Source organism: Oncorhynchus masou, chromosome 21 (assembly GCF_036934945.1).
Source record: "Oncorhynchus masou masou isolate Uvic2021 chromosome 21, UVic_Omas_1.1, whole genome shotgun sequence".
Classification (NCBI taxonomy): domain Eukaryota; kingdom Metazoa; phylum Chordata; class Actinopteri; order Salmoniformes; family Salmonidae; genus Oncorhynchus; species Oncorhynchus masou.
Window position 1 is genome coordinate 17239636 of NC_088232.1, and position 24664 is coordinate 17264299.

The window sequence follows — 24664 nt, forward strand, 5'->3', positions numbered from 1 at the left end:
TTGCTGTACCGTCTGGTGCTGGGCTTTCTGGCTCTTTGTGGTGCCATTCTCCAGAAAGGAGAGATAGAATGATGTTGAGGACAGTCTGTGTGTGTGTGCGTGTGCTTGTGCGCGCGCGTGTGTGTGTGTGTGTGTGTGTGTGTGTGTGTGTGTGTGTGTGTGTGTGTGTGTGTGTGTGTGTGTGTGTGTGTGGCATGGCTTCCACTAGCGATGCCTGACCTCTTTGTCTTGGCGATACAGAGGGAATTGTCTGAACCTAACAATAACACCATCAAGGTAGTTATTGTTTTTTCTGAATTAGTCTTTTATTGGTGAACAATTGTCTTTCAGCTCAAATGTTTTACTCTACACTTAAGTAATGTAATGTTTTTTCTGCCCAATGTCCCTGGCACTGTACAGTACTGTACTCAGTACTCTGTACCAGTGATGATGCAGTTTTTAAGGCAAAGGGCTTACTCAAAAAAGAGTGTAGTATTATATACATAATGTTAATAGCACACACATTTACAAATAATACTATAAATACCGGTGTATATATTTAATATAACCACAGTAAAAACAGGCTGTATTTGTGAGGCTAGATATTATTAGGCTAGATAACGTATGCCTAATGACTTACAGCATTATTATGGCATCAGTGCTGTGGAGGAAGACTAATGACATATGGATTCTGCCGACAGCAGTGGAAGGAAAAAGGCTTTGGCACAATGACTAAAATCAATGTCTCCTCATCCCTGCTTTCTTTCTTTCTTTCTTTCTTTCTTTCTGCAGGGATCCACTTCTGTGTGTCTCTGTAAGACAGACTGTTACAATGCGCCGGGGCCTCTGCGCACACAGATATCATCACCATCTTTTCTTATCTCCATCAGATGAGGATTTTTATACACAACTAAGGCTAACTTAACAAGATACTATTCTGAGTAGATTTGAAGTCGCTACGTTGCTCCGACTACTGCTTTCGATCACTTAGTGACACGGCTTCTCCATGAGTGCATATCTCTCTCAGCACCTTATGGCCAGCAGTCAGTTCAACACATTTTTGATCAATTCAGTCAGATGGCTAAATCCATTACCATGTCATAATCATGTAAGAAACCCAATAACAGCAGATCAGTTAGTGTGGAGTTGTATTCAATCAGCTGAATGACCCTTTTTTCACCCCTGAACACTGTTTATCCTCTCCTTATATCCTCCCCTCCCTCCTCCCTTAGTTTGCTGTCTCCCTCTCTTCCTTCTTTAACCTCCCCCTCCTCCCTTTCTCCTGCCTAACCTCCCACCTCCCCCTCCCCTCCTCGCCTCCCCCTCCCCCTCAACCCTCTTACCTGCCTCCCCCTCTTACCTCTCCTACCTTCCTCCATCCTCTCTGCCTCCACCCTCCCTCCTCTCCCCCATCTCCCCCTCTACCCTTCCTATCACTCCCCAGATGGGTAAGATGATGGGGTAGATTGAATTCTCAGCTGACCGACCATCTGCCCCTTGTTTGCCTGATGAGATGAGTATAGATGGGTACTGCTGCCACAATATTATATTGTATTATATCCCAATATTATATCCTAGATATATCCTTATATCCTATTGGGGTCATGCAGGGATGTCATTTTAGAAGATACTTAGAATGGTTGGACTGTTACTTACTTGGTGAGTACAAGTAGCTTAGATTTGAGACATAATTGTTCTGTTTCCCTTCACAATATTGTGAAGTGAAAATGAAACCATTCCATTTGAAAGCAGGCTGGAGTACAGGGGGACCTTGTCGTAGAACACACAGACAAAATAGCTTTCAAATCTATTAGCAAACCCCAACCAAAACAAGGACAAATTTTATTGGGCTTACTTTTGGAGCTCAGAGACTACTTTAAGATCTAGATCACAAGAGGCCCATAAAAGTTCTGGTGGTACCCATATGGATTTTTTTGAATGTAAAATATATTTTTTGATAAAACATTTTAGGATTGGCAAAATTATTTATATTTAATACATTTTAAATACATTCCAACATATATTACAGAATGTGTACAAAACGTTAGGAACACCTTAGGAACACCTGCTCTTTCCATGACAGATTGACCAGGTGAGTCCAGGTGAAAGCTATAATCCTTATTGATGTCACCTGTTAAATCCACTTCAATCAGTGTAGATGAAGGGGAGGAGACAGGTCAAAGAAGGATTTTTAAGCCTATCGACAATTGAGACTTTATTGGATTGTGTATGTGTGCCAATCAGATGGTGAATGATCAAGACGAAAGATTTAAGTGCCTTTGAACAAGGTTTGGTAATAGGTGCCAGGTGCCCCAGTTTGAATGCGTCAAGAACTGCAACGCTGCTGGGTTTTTCACTCTCAGCAGTTTCCAGTGTGTATCAAGAATGGTCCACCACCCAAAGGACATCCAGACAACTTGACACAACTGTGGGAAGCATTTGAGTCAACATGGACCAGCATCCTTGTGGAACGCTTTCGAACCTTGTGGAGTCCATTCCCCGATGAATTGAGGCTGTTTCGAGGGCAAAAGGGGGTGCAACTCAATATTAGGAAAAGGAATAGAATATGTTTCTAAACACTTATACATTAATGTGGATGCTACCATGATTACGGATAATCTTGAATGAATCGTCCATAATATCATACCCCCAAGACATGCTAACCTCCCCTGTTATTGTAACGGTGAGAGGTTAACATGTCTTGGGGTTATGATCTTTGACCCTCTGTAACTTTCTCACTCATCATTATTCACGATTCTTTCAGAATGATCCGTAATCATGTTAGCATCCACATTAATGTATAAGTGTTTAGAAACATATTTTATTCTTATTTACAATAAAAGTTACACAAAACATTATTTACCATTAAGTTATAGTGGATTATCCGTAATCATGGTAGTAGCATCCACATCGTTCTTACATATGACTCAACCCCAAAGACCAGCAATTAGAGAACATCTGCTCTCGGCTTTCATTTTTATACTGCTTGCCTTCTCTGATTTCAAAGCAGGCTCCAAGGGTTTTGAAAAACAGATGCCCGTTGTTTTCGAAGTAGGAAAGAAGAATTCTCTAAAGCATCCCACTCAAGGCAATGACACAAAGTGTTACGCAAAGAAGAATGACTTCAAGCAGGTAGCTTGGTGACAATGGTGTTATTCTAAAGGAAAGACTGAATAGGATGTGATATTGAACTGTGGTACTGAGAATGTTGAATGTGTTGCGATGAACAGCACTTGTATTTAGATCTTTGGAGAAGAGCTAAAATAAGGGAAGATAATAAAAGATATAACCAATGCCTTACCACAAGTGAAATTATTCAGATCATATCACCCAACCATGAGCACGCTCTCTCTCTCTCTCTCTCTCTCTCTCTCTCTCTCTCTCTCTCTCTCTCTCTCTCACACAAACAAACAAACAGACACCCACTCACTTATGCCGCATAATTTCCCAAATACTAAATGATACATGTGTACAGACGTTTCATTACTGGCTAGGGACACATTTCAATGCGAAAGGCAGAGCTCACTTCAAGGGCTTTCCATAATGACGGAACCTCTGATCTACTCAACCTAACCTGAGACTGGGAGAGACAAAGAAGTAAAGCTGGAGGAAAAGTAGAGAAGGGGAAAGCAGACAGGTGGGGGGAGGGGGGGGCAAGGGGAAGGGACCGGAGAGAGACGCAGGGGGGAGTCATTTCAATTAGTGTGATTATGCCCCAACAAAAAGCCCACCTCTCTCTCCTCTCCCTCCACACACTCTGGCTTGGAACAACTAATCAAATCAAGACACATCTTTCAGACACGGGCAGGAGGGTGGGGGAGGTGGACAGGATGGGGTGGTTTGGAGTAGGGTGGTGATGGGGAGATGTGTGATGACTGTAACACATTAGGACTATCACATTAGTGGGGGCTCAGGGATAGAATGGGTTTAGTAACAGAGTTTAATCACTCACAAGGTAACAAGATAAGTGATGCCCAGGTATATTAGTGTGTGTGTGTGTGTGTGTGTGTGTGTGTGTGTGTGTGTGTGTGTGTGTGTGTGTGTGTGTGTGTGTGTGTGTGTGTGCGCGTGTGTGTGCGTGTGTGTGCGTGCGCGCATTGCAGTCAACACCTGCGATGTACAATAAGCCAGGCTACCTGTTGTAATAGCCTGTTGAATATGGTATAAACAACCGTAATGACAGGTGACTCAGCTTTCCACTGGATCCTGTCCTAATGAATTAGCTTGTGTTTCCTCGATTGCTACGATCCCTACTTCTATGTCTCAGAGTAGGCCTGGTAACCTGAGTAGCTCTGCGGTGGAGACAGACAGGACAGGGAATGGGGATTTGTGGTCTATGGGTCCTGGGGTGAATGGTCTCGGCGGCTTTGTAGTTCACAGGGCCCAGCTTTTCTACAGTCACATCAAAGCACTAGGAGCAGGGCCAAGGGGGTTTAGCATGGCCTGAGTAGGCACACTTCCGACCATGTCCCTTTTCATGTTGGCCACTCCATTTCTCTACATTGACAGGCAGGCAGTCTGCACTGGGTTGGGTCCATATAAATAAAATTACTAGAATGAGCACTCCCATTCAAGTATAAATTAATTGTTGTCTGAGGGGCTTTTTCTTCTCTAGTAATTATATTTCTATGGTTGCCCTAATTACATGTCAACAGAGCAACAAAGAGGGGCAGATCAGAGATCACCTGTACATTCCAAATGGCACCCTATCCCCTGTAGTGCACTATTTACTGCACTATGGGCCCTGGTCAAAAGTAGTACACTATATAGGGAATAGGGTGCCATTTGGGATGCAGACTACTCCAAGTTGACCATGTTGCCATTACTGATGATGACATTATACAGGAAAAGGCAAGACGAGGAAGGAAACTTCCAAGGAAAGTATTCCAGCCTTGTGATTGGTTGAGGGTTGTAAACTAGACATTCTATCTCTTACGAAAGTATTGCAGGTAGGGCTGTGGCAGTCATGACATTTTGTCAGCCGGTCAAAACTGCCAGTCTCACATGTTAAGTATCTCTTCAAATTGATTATCACAGTGAGGTGAGTTGTAAAAAATGTATGCTGTTGTTATGATGTGAATTTTGATTGCATTTGCATTGATGTCAGAGTTGTTAGAGGGACAACAGAGCACTAAGTACCAGGCCATTAGCTCAGGTATTTAGCGAGTTGGGTTTTACCAACACATGTCCAGAGTCAAGAGTCAGGTGGAATTTTACCGCGGTCATGACTCATGACTCCTGGTGTGGCGGTAATATGGTCACCGCAACAGTCCTAGTTGCAGGGCTGTGAGATGATTCATAGAATAATAAAACATATTTTGATGGAAGTATTAAACATACGTTGACATACACTCAGTGGCCAATTTATTAGGTTCACACATCTAGTGCCAGGTCAGACCACCCTCCAGAACAGCCTGAATTCCTTGGGGCATGCAAATGTTTCTCAATTGGTATCAAGGGACCTAATGTATGCCAGGAAAACATTCCCCACACCACTACACCACCGCCACCAGCCTGTACCGTTGACACCAGGCAGGATGGGGTCATATGGACTCATACTGCTTACGCCAAATCCTGACTCTGTCAACAGGATATCGCAACAGTACCCAGGATTCGCCGGACCAGGCAATGTTTTTCCACTACTCAATTTCCCAGTGTTGATGGCGTGCCCACTGGAGCTGCGTCTTCTGGTTTTTAGCTGACAGGAGTGGAACCCGTGTGTGGTCATCTGCTGCAATAGCCCATCCGTGCCAAAGACCGACAAGTTGTGCGTTCTGAGATGTCGTTCTGCTCACTGCTGTTGTACTGCGCCGTTATTTGCCTGTTTGTGGCCCACCTGTTAGCTTGCATGATTCGTGCCATTCTGCTTCAACATCAATGAGCTGTTTTCGCCCACAGGACTGCCACTGACAATGTTTTTTGTTTGTCATATCATTCTCAGTAAACCCTAGACACTGTCGTGTGTGAAAAGCCTAGGAGGCCGTCCGTTTCTGAGATACTGGAACCAGCACACCTGGCACTGACGGTGATACCACGCTCAAAGTCACATAGGTCACTCATTTTGCCCATTATAACATTAAAATGAACAGCAACTGAATGCCTCTATGCCTGTCTGCCTGCTTCATATAGCAAGCTACTGCAACGTGACCCACTGTCTGGAGGAGCGAACCATTTTTGTGAATGGGGTGATGTACCTAATAAACTGAATGTATTCCTTGAGGGTTCCTTTTCATAAAATTCAGTCTAACCCTGTCCAGTGGCTGTTGCATAGAGCTTGGGGAGAAAGTCTGGTCCGCAAGACTAAACTTAGATTTGATTTTGGAGCACTTTTCTCAAACTCGGTCCTTGTTGTCCTCACTATATGTTTCCTAAACTCGGGATGTGTCCCAAATGGCACCCAATATTCCCTATTTACTGCACTAACTTTAACCAGGACACAGAGGGTAACCAGGGCCATTTGTAAGGGGAGGTGCTCTGGACTAGCAGGATAAAGTCTTATGGTCCTCCAGAGTCCATTGTAACAGGAGCTTTTTAGGGTCACACCACATGTAATTTCTTCACAATGGGAAAATACAGACAAGCAGCTTCTCTCTAAAACCAAACCAGTTCTGCAATGTGCAGCCTATAATCTACTATCCTATAGTCTACTGTAGTAGTCTAAATTCTGATGACATTCTTGGATGATCCTTACTTTAAAAATGTGGTGTATTTATTATCTTCTCCCCATCCATATTATGATTCCAGTAGCCTATGACATATACATCTAAAATCAAGCAGAAACGTTGACTGTTTCAAACTCTATACCTATACATGTAATTTTGTATCATCGTGTTGATGTGGCCCATGACACTTTGCTTCTTGAAAGTCAAACATCTTGACTTGACTGCTGACATACAAAACATTTAAGGACTATCAACAGTGTACTAATGAAAAAAATACCAAAATATAGTTTTTGAGTGGACATTCCCTTCAAGAATAGACTACTAAATACAGTATTACCCACTCCGTGCCACCAGGCTTCCAAAATACTACTGCACTGCTACAGTGTGGAATCATGGGACCAGAGGAATGGAATGACAGGCAGCCGTGGGCGATACCAACTGGTAGTCGTTGAGGGGGGAGCAGTTGCCTACAATCTACATAGTCTTTATAGATATCCAAAGAACAACGAAATATCTCTAGGAGAATACTTGGACTATTAAAATAGACATGCATTTACGGATATTCTCACGGAATAATAATTGGTATTAAAACAACTACTAAAGTATATCAAATCTGTACTGACCCCCGTATCCATGGTTTGAAGCCACCATTCCACCTTCCACATGTATTCCTACTTATTACTGTTCCAAAGGGATAGAAGTCTGGCGCTCGACACACGCGTGTAATCCCCGTTTAAATGTAAAACTTTAGTCTGCATTTGCTGACGACAAAATTGGATGTACTATAGCGTTTTGATGCAACTTGATCGGATTCATTGTTTTTGAAAAGGAATTAGGATTCGTTTTTCAAATGAAAGGTATGTTATATTAAAAAAGTGTACATTTCATATCTCTCTCTTCTTTGTAATTTCTCTCGCTACTAATTCCTTTAATAATTCCTTTAACCGATCCACCTCCTCTGCGCGTACGTACGAAGTTATTTTTCCATTGATAAAGTATTTTACATGAGTGGTATAACATGTATTCACTTGTTCCACGGTTATAATATGTTTTCAAACAGTTATTGAAACATTTCAATGTTTGGTCAACGGTTGGTTGGTTGTTCATTACAACACGGACCCGAATAAGTATCGTGTCTACAATGTAGCGATGCTGTCAGAATGTTGCTGCTATCCTTTAGGCTACGTTATAGACCTGATACTTGAGGCGGGATGCATTTTGTTGCGACAATATATCGATCTTCCTTTCTCACTATGGGTGATGTTTATTCTGCACATTGTGACCACCCCTTTAACCATATGTTCGTATGTTATTTAATGTTAATCTACTAAAATCGACGTATGGTTTTTGTTTTACGTCTCTCCCCTTCCAGTTTGGTTCTAAGCAATGACATACGCCTTCTAGTACCTACTGTATTGTTGTTGTTATAGTTGGCTATAGTCGTGCTCTCTTCATTAAAAAAAAAGACTGACACCAAGTGTCCTGTAGGATGTTGTCACTGTCTGCCTGTGGTATAGTATGGTCGTGTCAAATCAAATGGCATCTGGAAGTCGGCTAGTATGTGGATGTCTTGCAAATCAACGTAAGAACATCAGCCGGCATGCAAAACTTTGGATGAAGTTGCGCATTACTAAATGTCTTCCCTATAACATTATCGCTGTTCCATTTTGAAACGGGTCAATTACTCCTTCATTTTGGACTAATTATTTTAGTCTTCTTCTCCTATTGAATGGAATCTGGCATATTATTATTACTGCTCTGTAATGAAACGACTCTGCACGGAGTAGGCTATTGGATGGTAGACTGTATAGAAGTAATATAGTGAGATAGAACTAGCATAGTATAACTAGGCGGTGGAAGAGGATAGCCCGTGAATCATGTGTGTGTGTGTTCGTATGTGGGTGGGGGGGGATATGTGTTTGCTTGTTGGGGACTTTTTCCCCTCTTGTGTCACTATGGACAAACTGCTATGTTTGCTTCAGTATTGAGGAATGCCAACAATTTCCTCCCTATGGTCAGTGGTGGAAAAAGTAACCAATTGTCATACTTGAGAAAAAGATACCTTAATAGAAAATGACTCAAGTAAAAAGTCACCGATTTAAAATACTAGGGGAGTAAAAGTATTTCGTTTTTAATATACTTAAGTCTCAAAATAATTTCAAATTCTTCATATTAAGCAAACCAGATGGCACCATTTTCTTGTTTTTGTTTTAAATTTACAGATAGCCAGGGGCACACTCCAAAACTCAGACATCATTTACAAATGAAGCATGTGTGTTTAGTCAATCCTCCAGGTCAGAGGCAGTAGGGATGACCAGGGATGTTCTCTTGATGTGTGTGAATTTGACAATTTCTTGTCTTTCTAAGTATTCACAATGTACTTTTTGGTGTCAGGAAAATGTATGGAGTAAAAAGTTCATTATTTTCTTTAGAGATGTAGTGAAGTAAAAGTTGTAAAAAAAATGTATAGTGATGAACAGATAGCTCAAAAGTATTTTTACTATTAGACTGGCCAGCATTCTATCATGGACAAGAGACAGGTGAAATCTGTGCACATTCTATTCTGAACTATAGGAACTGAACTATAGAAACATAAGATGACATTGAAAATATGCTGATGGCATTATTGGCATACCAGATGGGAGCAGATACTAAACAAGTGCACTTTTAACCTTGAGGTTCCCATTATTGATTAAACCAATTACACATAAGAGTTATTGGACGAAGGCTTCTTCTGTACAGGGGGGGGTTTTGTTAAGAGCCCCGACGCTCAATCTGAACATCAACGCCCGTCACTTGCGATACTGTTTTGGAAGCATAAGGACCTTATCTTTCATATCAACAAAAAATAATTTTCAAAAACAGAAGGTTAAATTGATACACACCTTGTTAGGGCTAGTGTTCCCACACAGCCTTATCTCCATGTTACAGTGCTTGTTTAAAGAAAACAGATGGAAGACGAGGCGTCCACCTGCGCTAATTAGCTACATTATATATACAAAAGTATGTGGACACCCCTTCAAATTAGTGGATTCGGCTATTTCAGCCAAACCCGTTGGTGACAGGTGTATAAAATCGAGCACACAGCCATGCAATCTCCATAGACAAACATTGGCAGTAGAATGGCCTTACTGAAGAGCTCAGTGATTCTCAAGGTGCCATGGTCATAGGATGCCACCTTTCCAATAATTCCATTTGTAAAATGTCTTCCCTGCAAGAGCTGCCCTGGTTAACTGTATGTATTGTTATTGTGAAGTGGAAATGTCTTGGGCCAACAACGTGTCAGCCACGAAGTGGTAGGCCACGCAAGCTCACAGAACGGGACAGGTGAGGGCTGAAGCGCGTAGTGCGTAAAAAAAACCCCGTATATCCTCGGTTGCAACACTCACTACCGAGTTCCAAACTGCCTCTGGAAGCAACATCAGCACAATAACTGTTCGTCGGGAGATTCCTGAAATGGGTTTCCATGGCCAAGCAGCCACACAAAAGTCTAAGATCACCATGCGCAATGCCAAGCATCAGCTGGAGTGGTGTAAAGCCATTGGACTCTGGAGCAGTGGAAATGCGTTTTCTGGAGTGATGGGTCATGACCAGTATTGAGGAAGTCATCTGGCAGTCCGATGGACAAATCTCGGTTTGGCAGATGCATAGTGCCAACTGTAAAGTTTGGTGGAGGAGGAATAAGGCTGGGGCTGTTTTTCATGGTTTGGGTTAGGCCCGTTAGTTCCAGTGAAGGGAAATCTTAACGCTACAGCATACAATGACATTCTATATGATTCTGTACTTCCAACTTCCTGGCAACAGTTTAGGGAAGGCCCTTTCCTGTTTCAGCATGACAATGCGAGGTCCATACAGAAATGATTTGTCGAGATTGGTGTAGAAGATCTTGACTGGCAGGTGGCAAGCTCTTCTCAACCGATCACCAGATGAGCACTCCAAGTGACACAGACAATGAGACCATGCACCTCCTTTTGCGGAAGACCGAGCTATCCACCCAGCCAGACACCAACCACCAAGAAGAAGAAAACCAGGAGGGGCAGATGGGGCATGGGGTCCACTAAGGTGGTCACCCAGGACAGGCAAGTTCCTGTCCTGAACCTCTACAAAACATCCTTGACACTGACGCAGGAGTCTATGCTAAGTAAGGGACAGTCTTTATCCACTAATCAAAACCTGAAAGCCTTCAAATTGAAGGTGGATACCTACAAATTCATGCAACAACTGCACCTGAAATATTTATTTTCCCCTCTGAACAGATCCAGTACAAGCAACATATCAAAAGACTCTACAAAGAAAGGGGAACCCCAACACAGCGGTCCCTCCCTTATTCCTCGTTCTTTCTCAAAACCCTGATCATTTGTTCCCTACACATACAAGCCCACTTGTCACCTTGTTTGGCAGACTGGTTGAAAATGAATGGGAAACTGTATATAAAAAAATGACCAGGGACCCCAATATCACGATCTTCCTCCAGCCGAAAGACAAGCACTAAAAAATCTCCAGGAGAAAAAGGACATGGTCATAAAACCTGAGGACAAAGGTGGCACAATAGTTGTTATGGACATGAGCTATTATAATTCTGAAAATAGAAAGCACCTGAAACTGTCTGGTTCCTATCAACCCTTGCAAAGTGACCCTATTGCTTCTTTAAAATCCAAAAGTGATGGCATGTTACAACATGTGTCTCACCAAAGCTGGATCACCAAGCGTGAATACAAGTTCCTAAATGTCACCTATCCAGTCACCCCAGTTATCTATTCCCTTCTGAAAGTACATAAGAACCTGACTCAGCCTTCACCCATACCTATTATCAGCGACAGGATCAGTCACAGAGCCTCTTTCAAAATTCATAGATTTTTTTAAATGGAAGTTATGGTTTTCAATTTGCCATCATTTTTAAAAGACACAAAAGATCTGCTTAAATGACTGTCAAATTGATTCCGATGTACTACTTGTTACATTAGATATGACCAGTCTGTACACCTTTATTCCCCATGCTGAAGGCCTACAATCGATTGCCAAATTCCTAAAGTCACGCGACGACTGTAAATCCCCCTGATTAATTTCTGTTGGAGCTCTTGAAATTGGGAGGCAGTTTATGTTAAAAATAAAGACTAAACCTTTTCTTCCCCATATTAAGTTTTGGAAGCGCTACATTGACTACAATTTTATTTTGGGGTTCATCTAAAGAGAATCTTAATTACTTTGTCCGTTATCTGATCAACACAACGACTTTCCTTCAATTCACTGTTGAAAGTGGCCCCAACAGTATCAACTTCCTAGATCTCAAAATATTCAAGGATGATGCTAACAAAATCCAAACTACGATCTATTGGAAACCAACAGAGGAATACTGTCCTCCACTTCAACAGTTATCATCCGAGACATCTCAAAACCACTATCCCGACTGGCCAGTTTCTACACCTGAGACGCAACTGCTCTACACTGAAAGAGTCTGACGCTCTGGCAAAGGAAATGACACACAAGTTTGCTAACAGAGGATATTATAGACCTGTCATTCAGCGCTCCCACCTCCTAGCTCAGAAGCCCCAAAAGGACAGCACGTCATGACTGTGCTTTGTAACAATCATTGTTCAAACAAAATCAAAAGTGCAATCCTAAAACACTGGCCAATTCTACAAACAGAGCTGATGCTCCAGCCTCTGGTGGAAAATCCCTTTCTGGAACAGGTCACATCCATCAGAAGTGGCAACCTCTCTAAAATGATTTGGACTGATAGATTAAATACCATGCACCCTCGAGGTCTAAATTATGATTTCTTGTTCAGGCCCTTTCAAAAAATTGATACCTTAATTTTATTTGAGTTTATTCTGCTGATCTGGGTATTTGTATATGTGACCCATTTCAGGAAACTAGTCATATGTCGCGGGTCACTACATTTGAACGAAAACTTTTTTTAAATCAAAATGTGTTTTTTGGCAGAAATGCCTTCTGGACATGTGATCTTTCGGGGGCCTTGATAACAAACTTGTATGCCATCTGTAGATACAAATAAAATTGTTAAATTACGAGGCTAGTTGGTTTAGCCACAAAAAAAGCCAGCAACCTTTCCGCTAGCCATGATTGGCTGAGATAATGAGTGGGTTGGAGATGCCGAGAGATGAGTTTGGATTAGTGTGCCATAGACCACGCTTCTATCTATTTGAGCTGGTCAGTATGTGTAGGTAATCATGTCTAACGCAGCTTAAAAAAAATATATTGCATAGTAAAATTGCATACGTGTTGCTCTCCACTTTCTGGAGGACCGAGTTTTGAAATCAGTGGATTTCAAGTATGATAGTTAAGGAGATGGAGAAAACACATATCTCCAGATTACATCTTCAAACTAAGGGCATCCATGGCATCTGTGACAGGAGACGCATCCATCCATGATGTATATGGGTAAGGGTATCTAATTTTGCCAGAAAGTGTTGCTTTTTTATGTTAAAGTGTACTGTTAGATAGCTAAAGTTAGCTGGCTGATTCACTAACGTTACATGTATGATCTTATTATTCGTATCTCAGAGGCTTTTGCTTGGCTAGTTATAGCTTAATATTAGCTAGCTAACATTAAACCTGGTTGGTTAGCTACCTGCAGATTCATGCAGGGTAGGAACGTCATGAGTTGGTTTATGGTTCATTGTTTAGCTAGCTAGCTACATGTCTTAACAAAAGACTCCACTATGCAAGTGTCCATTTCAATAGAATGTCACTGCAACAACTGTTGATAGATGTAGCTGGTAAATTCGCTCTGGCTATCTACTCAGGTTTCAGGCCACGGGTAAGATAGTCTAGCTAGCTACATTTTCAGATATTACACGTTTCTAATTTTGACAGTCTTTTTATTTCAAGTTAAAGTGTACTGTTAGCTCGCTAGCTAACATTAGCTGGCTCGATCGCTAGCTAACATTACGTGTATGGTCTTATTATTCATATCTCAGAGCCATTTGCTTGGCTTGGTAACATTGAACCTGGTTGGTTAGCTACCTGCAGATTCATGCAGGGTAGTAACGTCATGAGTTGGGAATATGGTTAATTGTTTAGATAATAAGCTATATGTTTTAACAAAAGACTGCAAGTAACCATTTCGGGTGCATTCGTAAATTCAGTCTGGCCATCTACTCTGATTTCAGAGCACTCTCATCTGAGTGTGCCAGAGTGCAGAATAACTGATGAATTTACGAACGCTCAACTGTTATTGAATATGGCCGGTGTCAGAAAAACATTGGCAAAAAAGCGCAATTAAATTGTTGCCAGCAGCACAGGTAGTCACCAACACTGGATAACATGACAACAGCCTAACCTGCTTTGCTAGGGCGAGTAAAATGGTCAGAGTTTGGGTGGGGCTAAAGCTTAAGAGGGTGTGAATGATGCTGAATGGGTGTAGACAAAGAAGAGCTCTACAGCATGTTACAAGTTGTTCAAATTTCAAAGCAGGATAACTTTCCTATTGTTCTTCAAATGCAGTTTATGATATACCATTTTGTAGCTCTGTATCTCTGGTTTTATCCAATGTAAAACACACAATTTAAAATGTCGATACATAAGACTGAATCAAGGCAGTCGGTCACATATACAGTACCAGTCAAAAGTTTGGACACACCTATTCATTCAAGGGTTTTTCTTTATTTTTTACTATTTTCTACATTGTAGAATAATAGTGAAGACATCAAAACTATGAAATAACACATCTGATGCAGTACTAAATCACTCTTCTTTTTGGCCAAATAGCCCTTACACAGCCTGGAGGTGTGTTTTGGGTCATTGTCCTGTTGAAAAATAAATGATAGTCCCACTTAGCTCAAACCAGATGGGATGGTATATCACATCAGAATGCTGTTGTAGCCAGGCTGGTTAAGTGTGCCTTGAATTCTAAATAAATCACTGACAGTGTCACTAGCAAAGCACCCCCACACCATAACACCTCCTCCTCCATGCTTCACATTGGGAACCACACATGCAGAGATCATCTGTTCACCTACTCTGCGTCTCACAAAGACACAGTGGCTGGAACCAAAAATCTCAAATTTGGACTCATCAGACCTATGGATAGATTTCCACCAGTCTAATGTTCATTGCTCTTGTTTCTTGGCCCAAGCAAGTCTCTTCTTTGTTTGTTATTTAACATTTATTTAACTAGGCAAGTCAGTTAACAACAAATTCTTATTTACAATTGACGGCCTACCAAAAGGCAAAAGGCCTCCTGCGGGGACATGGGGATTACATTTTTTAAATAATAATAAAAAATGAAATAAAAATATAGGACATAACACACATCACGACAAGAGAGACAACACAACACTACATAAAGAGAGACCTAAGACAACAACAGCATGGCGGCAACACATGACGACAGCAACATGGTAGCAACCCAACATGACAGCAGCACAAAACAGGGTACAAACATTATTGGGCACAGACAACAGCACAAAGGGCAAGAAGGTAGAGACAACAATACATCACAGAAAGCGACCCAGGGATGTGTGTGCTTTGGGGAACTTTAACAGAATGTGACTGGCAGAACGGATGTACCACCACCTTGTCACAACACCACTGATTGGCTCAAACGCATTAAGATGGAAAGAAATTACACAAATTAACTTTTAATAACAAGGCACACCTGTTAATTGAAATGCATTTGAGGTGGCTACCTCATGAAGCTGGTTGAGAGAATGCCAAGAGTGTGCAAAGCTGGATTCAGGGCAGAGGGTATATTTTGATTTGCTTAACACAATTTTTGGTTACTACATGATTCCATATGTGTTATTTCATAGTTTTGATAATCTTCATTTTTATTCAACAATATAGAAAATAGTAAGAAATAAAGAAAAACCCTTGAATGAGTAGGTGTGTCGAAACTTTTGACTGTTACTCTATATTGTAATAATTGTTGGTTGACTAATGTTTTGAATACCACTATGCACTGCCCTGTGCACCTAAGCACTTGCATAAAAACAATGGCTTTTGCACATCTCCTGATGCTCTGATGAAGGCATAATTGCTGAAACGCGTTAGCCTGCCCGGCTGAAAGTAAAAAGATGAAATGAGGTGACGTCTTTTAAAAAACAAAAACATTTTGGAGTGCCGCTGTTTCCCAATGTTCTTGAACGTGGGATTTCATTTCAAGTCATTTTCATATCTGGCAGAGCACCCAACAAGTAAAGCGAGAATGCACCTGTTACCTGCTCTGATATTATTGTCATTATGTTATATAACTCAATTTAACATAACTCATTTCCATATTTCTTACTTACTGTATAATAACTGTGTCGTTGAATTACATGGGAAGTTTTCCGTTGTAGGCTAATCCAATAACAGAATGTTTGTTTTTCTCCACACAATTATTCCTAACAGATTGAGGAGTTCTATAGATTTTGCATTGGTTTCTCTATTTTGCATTGGTTGCTCTATTATGTTTAACAGCAATGCTACAGAATAACAAGGATCTGGCAGCTTGGTGGTTAGGCAGTCTCCCTCCTAATACATGGCCATTCAATCAGCTACCTCTGCTAACGGATGTTCCACAGTGCCTTGCAAAACTATTCATCCCCCTAGGCGTTTTTCCTATTTTGTTGCATTACAACCTGTAATTTAAATGGATTTTTATTTAGATTTCATGGAATGGACATACACAAAATAGTCCAAAATAAATAGTCCCCAAAATAAAAACGGGAAAAGTGGTGCGTGCATATGTATTCACACCTTTGCTATGAAGCCCCTAAATAAGATCTGGTGCAACCCATTACCTTCAGAAGTCGCATAATTCGTTAAATAAAGTCCACCTGTGTGCAATCTAAGTGTCACATGATCTGTCACATGATCTGTTCTGAAAGGCCCCAGAGTCTGTAACACCACTAAGCAAGGGGCACCACCAAGCAAGCAGAACCATAAAGACCAAGGAGCTCTCCAAACAGGTCAGGGACAAAGCTGGGGAGGAGTACAGATCAGGGTTAGGTTATAAAAAAATATCAGAAACTTTGAAAATCCCACGGAGCATGATTAAATAATGGAAATAATATGGCACCAGGGGGACCGCCAACCAAAACTCACGGACCAGGAAAGGAGGGCATTAATCAGAGAGGCAACAAAGAGACCAACTGAAGGAGCCGCAAAGTTCCACAGCGGAGATTGGAGTATCTGTCCATAGGACCACTTTAAGCCGTACACTCCACAGAGCTGGGCTTTACGGAAGAGTGGCCAGAAAAAGTGTGAATAGTTATGCATGCTCAAGTTCTGTTTTTTTGTGTGTCTTATTTCTTGATTTCTTCACAATACAAAATATTTTGCATCTTCAAAGTGTGCATGTTGTTTAAATCAAATTATACAAACCCCCCAAAAGGCAACAAAATAGGAAAATGCCTAGGGGGTGAATACTTTTCAAGCCACTGTACATGCTTGTTTTCCTCTCTAGCTTCTCCAGCTGTCGGAAGAAAGCGGAATAAAAACAATGCCTGTTTTTGTGCTTATTTGTCCAGTTGATTGAGGAAATAGAGCAGCTTCCGTGCTCCAAACTGATGTCTTCTGGTAAGACTAGAGACACGGTAGAGACACACTCTCTTTAAAAAAATATGCAATCTAGAACCTAAAAGGGTTCTTCGGTTGTCCCCATAGGAGAACCCTTTGAAGAACCCATTTGTGTTCCATGTAGAACCCTTTCCACAGAGAGTTCTACATGGAACCAAAAAGGGTTCTCCTATATGGACAGCTGAAGTACCCTTTTGGAACCCTTTTTTCTAAGAGTATAGAAAGTAGACACATAGAGACACAGTAGAGTTAGTGTAGGGAGTAGACACAGTGTGTAAAGACTCAGACACACAGGAAACACACAGAAAAGTAAATGGTGCAGGTGCTGTCTCTGTCTGGACAGGAAGGAAGTGTCCCCTGCCTGAGCAGGAAACAAAACAAAACATCACCGTCAGTCAAGCTGGTAAAACTATTAAGTAGGTCTTTCTGTGACAGACCTTTTTTCCTCTGAGCAGCTGTTTGTGCTGTTTCACTTGAGAACCAATTTGTTTTTTCCCATGCCCATGTCACCCTACCGAGTTTGGTGACGATCTGTGGGAGGAAGCAACCTACCTGCCTTGTGATTTTATTCTATTTGTTCTTCTCCAAAGTCTTGTCTCTGGCTTTCTCTCTAATGTCCTCTTGAGGATCTTCAGTCCAGACTTACTCTTGTTGTTTGGTTTTGTGTGTAAAACCTGACTGATTCACTGATCCCCTCCTCACCTCTACTGCCTCACCCAAAGACCATAGCCCCAGGGCCCTCTCTCTTCCACTACTGTTGTCATAATCCATTCTGCAGTGATTACCATAGACAAATAGTTCTGTATGCTGCTTCTGTAGCTAGCTAAGCTGCCTGACTCTTACAATGTGTTATGGAGTGTCTCTCTCTCTCTCTCCCTCACACCTCTGTCCCCTCTCTCTTTCTCTCCTCTTTCACACTATGTCACTCTCTGTCTTCTCTTATCTCTTCTTTATTCTCTCCTTTCTCGCTGTCCTCCTCTCTCTATTTCATCTCTCGACCTCCCCCTCAAGTCTTTTTGTTTTTGTTTTGTACCTCTCCCTCATCTCTCTAATTCTGTGTTATCTTTAGTTCCATCCATGTGACACAGACAATGCATAGATGCGGAGAGACTCACTGCATTTTCATACACTTTGTTTATACAATGACATGTAGTGTCCCCCCTTGAGGAATAATTAATTATTAATCATGTAATCTCAGATAAAACAATGTCATCATTTAGACTGACTCGAAGCATCAGCTGGTTTTGAATGATGCACAATTTAACGATAGATAGGCCCAGAAATGTCTTATTATCAATTACTGCCATCTTATATTCACAGTTGAAGTCAGAGGTTTACATACACCTTAGCCAAATACATTTAAACTCAGTTTTTCACAATTCCTGACATTTAATTCTAGTAAAAATTCCCTGTCTTAGGTCAGTTAGGATCACCACTTTATTTTAAGAATGTGAAATGTCAGAATAATAGTAGAGAATTATTTACTTCAGCCTTTCTTTCTTTCATCACATTCCCAGTGGGTCAGAAGTTTACAGAAGTTTACATACACTCAATTGTCAACAAGACATTTGTGGAGTGGTTGAAAAACAAGTTTTAATGACCTCTAGTGTATGTAAACTTCCAACTTCAACTGTATGTAAATGTATTTTGATCTGGGACCAGTTCCATGACCATAGTTGCATGCCAAATGCCAGTACATTCCCTATGCAGTGCACTAATTTTGATCAGGGCCCACTGCACTATATAGGGAATAGGGTATCATTTGGAACACAACCCCATGAGTCTACTTTACCCTTTATGTACAAATCATATCAGTGAACTGTGTTATTGGAGTATAAAGTGTCCGAGGGAATCATATTAGTGTCTGAGGACAATATTGCACAGCAACCATGAGAAAGGATGGGGTTACTGTTATTGACATGGAGAAATATTATCTTTCCCCTTCTGCCTGTCTGTGTTGGGTTCCAACACACGCTCACCCACACACACCAACCTCCCTCTCACGGTAAAGTTGTATTGCAGAAAGATGCTGCTGGCTGGCTCCCATTTCAACAGTAACAGTAACTAGTCTATTCTTTATCCATCACTGTGGTTAGACTTATCCTCATTTGTGAAAAATATATCATCGGGACTACAGAAGGAGAAGAAGAAAAATCGGAAACTTCCTATTCCGTATTTAGCACAGTACCCCAGAGGGTAGAGGGTGCAATTTGGGACGCGGGACAGAGTGTCTCACGTCACGTGCAACTCGCAGTAGCTGCGAACATGATCTTTATAACCAGGGAAGTATCCCAGTTTAGTGTTGCTATTGATATGCCTCTGCATATTCTGTTGTGTTCTAAAATATCTGGAGTTGTTTTTAACAGGATTAGCCTCATTTAAAACGTCAGGCATTGGGTGTGTATGAATAACACTATTCTGTTTTTCACAGCCATTTTCTTTGCAGCCACATCCTCTTCTGTTTTGAGCATATATAATGGTCAGGGTGGCTGTGGTTTTTTTTTTCTCTCAGAGCTACCAGTGATAGTTGAGCGGATTACTCATGCGTGTCACAGGGCTGAGTGCAGAGCTCCTTGGGCCTGGAGTAAGGGAGGAGAGAGGGGGAAGGGGAGGGAGCGAGAGGAGAGAGAGAGAGACTGCTGCTGACGGTTCAAACATGTCTGGCGACTGGCGGTTTGAGGTGTGTTTTGAGGTGTGTGTGTATAGTACTTTGAGGTGTGTGTATAGTAATTTGTGTGTGCGCGCTAGTCAGTACTTTAAAAAAAAAATCTGAAAGTAAACCTTGCTGTGCATTTATATAGGGGATAGGGTGTCATATGGGACACAGCCCAGGTGCTGCCACAGACGTTTGACTGTCGATTCCCTGGTCGGTTTCCTTAACCTGTTTAACCGGCTATGTATTTGAATAACACACATCATTATCAAGTATATCAAGCATAGTGACACCACCATGAATATCCAGATGAGATTAAAATACCTGTTGGCTTATGTTGTCAGACACTTGAAACGTTGTGTTGCCTATAGGCTAATGCTACGCTGGATTAGTTTAGGCCTATCATTTTATATAAGTGTTAGTTGTTGTTTTTAACCATTCCGCCAACTACTTATCGCAGATGTGCATGTTGTCGCAGATGTGGTCGTACTACAGCAATGATGTTGTGGCTTTGTCGTGTACAGACTTGAGCTTTTGTAATGGGACATGACATTTGATCCAATAAGACTCGTAGTTAAGCATTTACCCTTTCAATCTTCTCAGATCAGTATTGTGGAGACAAAGCAGCTCTGTCTGAGCCCCACTGTCGCTAATGCTGCATAGGGACCAGTGTTCCCTCACATTTTCGCGGGGGCACTGGCCTTGTAAGCGGACACTTGAACATTGTGCGAATGTTTACAGTAAACACGGAAGCCGTAACGTTACAGTTTTAGACTGTAGCCAATAGGCTATCGTAGCTATTTGAGCATAATGTAGGCCTACCAACAAAACCAATGCACCGAATCCCATAACATTTTGGTTTATATGATATATCTTACGGTAGCCTATATGTGGTGTTCAATGCAGGCCTACATAGCATGAGACTTAAAAAAAACAATGATTTTACATTATGAAGAGCTTAACATGAATTAAGGATTTTTTACTTGGTCTGTAACACCATGGGCCAAATAGATGACTGTAAATTGCATTGTATTGGGTTGTATGATGCAAGAAAACACTTTACAACATAAAATGAAGTATTATTACCATAGAGAATTAGACAATGTGTAACGGTTTTCTTGAGTTGAATGAGAGGACCAAAATGCAGCGTGGTTACTATTAATGTTTTTTAATAAGATAACTAAACATGAACATAATACAAGATAACTAAACATAATACAAAACAACAAACATGGAAAACCAAAACAGCCCTATCTGGTGCAACAAACACAGAGACAGGAACAATCACCCACAAAACCCAACACCAAACAGGCTACCTAAATATGGTTCCCAATCAGAGACAATGACTAACACCTGCCTCTGATTGAGAACCATATCAGGCCAAACACAGAAACAGACAAACTAGACACACAACATAGAATGCCCACTCAGATCACACCCTGACCAAACAAAACATACAAAGCAAACTATGGTCAGGGTGTGACACAATGTAGACTACCCCTCTCCTTATTGGCTTATTTGCATATTCATGCCTGTCTCAAAATACAAAATGCCCCTTTAATTAAGACCTAATCTTTTCAGCTGCCTGGCTTTTCAAAGACATTGTGAAATGTATCCTACACATTTTGTGCTGTTGTTGGAAGCAGTAACTTCACATTGATGATCTATGCTTATCTATAACTGGGCTAATAACTCGCTAACTAGCAAATAATATCAACAAATGTGCACATGCGTGTTTCTCTGCGCTCTGATCGTCAGATCTGAAAAGCATATTCACTTGCGTGTGATTGAAAGACCCCACCTGGGCTACACTGCCAATAGAATTCTACTCCATTGCGCTCTAGCTCTGCTTACAACAAAATCACAGACTCGATCTTGCAAAGATCGTTTTGGTTTGTTGCATTGGAAAGGGGCTGATATAATGTTGATTCGATCACAGAAAAAACATTGATCTATATACTGCAAACTAATGGGGCGAACTCCGTAAAGTCTCAATCTCTTGCATCTCTGCGCGGCATAGTATTTCTTTTGCGTGGCAGTCCTGGACTTCTGGGCCATATCCTGACTGATGGCAGCCCATTCTTGCATAATCAATGCTTGGAGTTTGTCAGAATTTGTGGGTTTTTGAGGATTGACCACAAGTTCTCAATTGGATTAAGGTCTGGGGAGTTTCCTGGCCATGGACCCAAAATATTGATGTTTTGTTCCCCGAGCCATTTAGTTATCACTTTTGCCTTATGGCAAGGTGCTCCATCATGCTGGAAAAGGCATTGTTCGTCACCAAACTGTTGTATAGTTCTCACTGAGGATGTGTTGGTACCATCCTTTATTCATGGCTGTGTTATTTGGCAAAATTGTGAGTGAGCCCACTCCCTCGGCTGAGAAGCAACCCCACACATGAATGGTCTCAGGATGCTTTACTGTTGGCATGACACAGGACTGATGGTAGAGCTCACCTTGTCTTCTCCGGACAAGCTTTTTTCCGGATGCCCCAAACAATCGGAAAGGGGATTCATCAGAGAAAATGACTTTACCCCAGTCCTCAGCAGTCCAGTCCCTGTACCTTTTGCAGAATATCAGTCTGTCACTGATGTTTTTCCTGTAGAGAAGTGGCTTCTTTGCTGCCCTTCTTGACACAAGGCCCTCCTCAAAAAAGTATTTGCTTCACTGTGCATGCTGATGCACTCACACCTGCCTGCTGCCATTCCTGAGCAAGCTCTGTACTGGTGGTGCCCCGGTCCCACAGCTGAATCAACTTTAGGAGACGGTCCTGGCGCTTGCTGGACTTTCTTGGGCGCCCTGAAGCTTTCTTCACAACATTTGAACCGCTCTCCTTGAGTTCTTGATGATCCGATAAATGGTTGATTGAGGTGCAATCTTACTGGCAGCAGGATCCTTGCCTGTGAAGCCCTTTTTGTGCAAAGCAATGATGACGGCACGTGTTTCCTTGCAGGTAACCATGTTTGACAAAGGAAGAACAATGATTCTAAGCACCACCCTCCTTTTGAAGCTTCCAGTCTGTTATTCGAACTCAATGAGCATGACAAAGTGGTCTCCAGCCTTGTCCTCGTCAACACTCACACCTGTGTTAACGAGAGAATCACTGACATGATGTCAGCTGGTCCTTTTGCGGCAGGGCTGAAATGCAGTGGACATGTTTTTTCGGGATTCAGTTCATTTGAATGGCAAAGAGGGACTTTGCAATTAATTGCAATTCATCTAATCACTCTTCATGACATTCTGGAGTATATGCAAATTGCCATCATACAAACTGAGGCAGCAGACTTTGAAAATTAATATTTGTGTCATTCTCAAAACGTTTGGCCACGACTATATAAAATACTGTATGCTTTATTGAAATTGTTCTGTATTTGGGGACTGTGAAAAGACCCCTGGTGGCATGTCTGATGGTGTAAGTGTGTGTGTGTCAGAGCTGTGTGTAAGTTGACTTTGCAAACAATTTGGGATTTTCATCACATTAATGTTTCTTATAAAAAAAGTGATGCAGTCAGTCTCTCCTCAACTCTTAGCCAAGAAAGACTGGCATGCATAGTATTTATATCAGCCCTCTGATTACAATGAAGAACAAGACGTGCCACTCTGTTCTGGGCCAGCTGCAGCTTAACTAGGTATTTCCTTGCTGCACTGGACCACACGACTGGACAATAATCAAAATGAGACAAAACTAGAGCCTGCAGGACTTGCTTTTTGGAATTTGGTGTCAAAAAAGCAGAGCATCTCTTTATTACAGACAAACCTCTCCCCATCTTTACAACCATTAAATCTATATGTTTTGACCATGACAGTTAACAATCTAACCAAGTAATTTAGTCTCCTCAACTTGTTCAACAGCCACACCATTCATTACCAGACACAGCTGAGGTCTATAACTTAGGGAATGATTTGTACCAAATAAAATGCTCTTAGTTTTAAAGATGTTCATGACCAGTTTATTGTTGGCCACCCATTCCAAAACAGACTGCAACTTGGTCAAAAGTAGTGGACTATTATAGGGACTATTTGGGATACAGCCTGAGGCTTTTATTTTCCAGTCTGATTCAGTGCAGAACAGACTGTTGACTCTCTCCTGTCTGAGCATAGTTTAAGTGGAGGAGGATATGTAACAGTCAACATGGAGATTTCTGGAGGCTGATATTATGGAGTGGGATGTGGAATGTAATGGCATTTTACTCTTATATTGACCTGAATGTCTTTATACCAGCAGGCTAGCACTTTATATTACAGCACAAAATAAAGTGGTAATAACATGGTAATAGTACAGTTACAAAGTTTTATATTGAACATCATTCAAAACATGATTTGCAAAGGCAGAGATGCCCCTCCACCTCCACTCTGAATCATGGAAGATTGAGCAGATTTTTAGGTGTTGAAGATAATGATATTTGATTATAGGGCTGTCCCCCAAATTAAAATAATCTTGACCGACTGAAATTCGGCTGTTCTTTTGACCAATTGATTGGTTAAAATGTTAAAACGTGTTTTTTTCCATATATAGACACACCCTATGTGTCTTAATAAATCTATAAATAAATAAATAAAGCTATATGATGCTTTGAGTGCACTGTTTGATGAAATAATACACAAATGACCAGAGATCAAGATTACCAGAAGAAAACCTGACCTGGCCATCCTCCTCCCGCTCTCGCTGGCTTCCACAGATTCTGCCATTACCCCCCTGAAGTTGCTGGTAATAGGCTACACGAGGAGTCGGTAACCTTTCTCATGTTAAATGCCAATTTATCTTAACATTTCTACCAATCTGCGTGCCAGTTATGGTTTTTATTTGTACATTTTTCTTTCTAATAATGTCTTCGTATCTCAACAT

At 41.4% G+C, this 24664-nt stretch overlaps 1 protein-coding gene across 1 annotated transcript in view; it reads left to right on the forward strand.

Annotated features, from left to right (window-relative positions):
* The first annotated feature begins 7304 nt into the window (after positions 1-7304).
* The window catches only part of LOC135507867 (FERM domain-containing protein 6-like), a 93078-nt gene continuing 75718 nt past the window's right edge, over positions 7305-24664 (forward strand). Inside the window, exon 1 of the mRNA XM_064927591.1 lies at positions 7305-7498. The gene's annotated coding sequence lies outside the window, so the exon portion shown is untranslated. The remainder of the gene's footprint in view (positions 7499-24664) is intronic.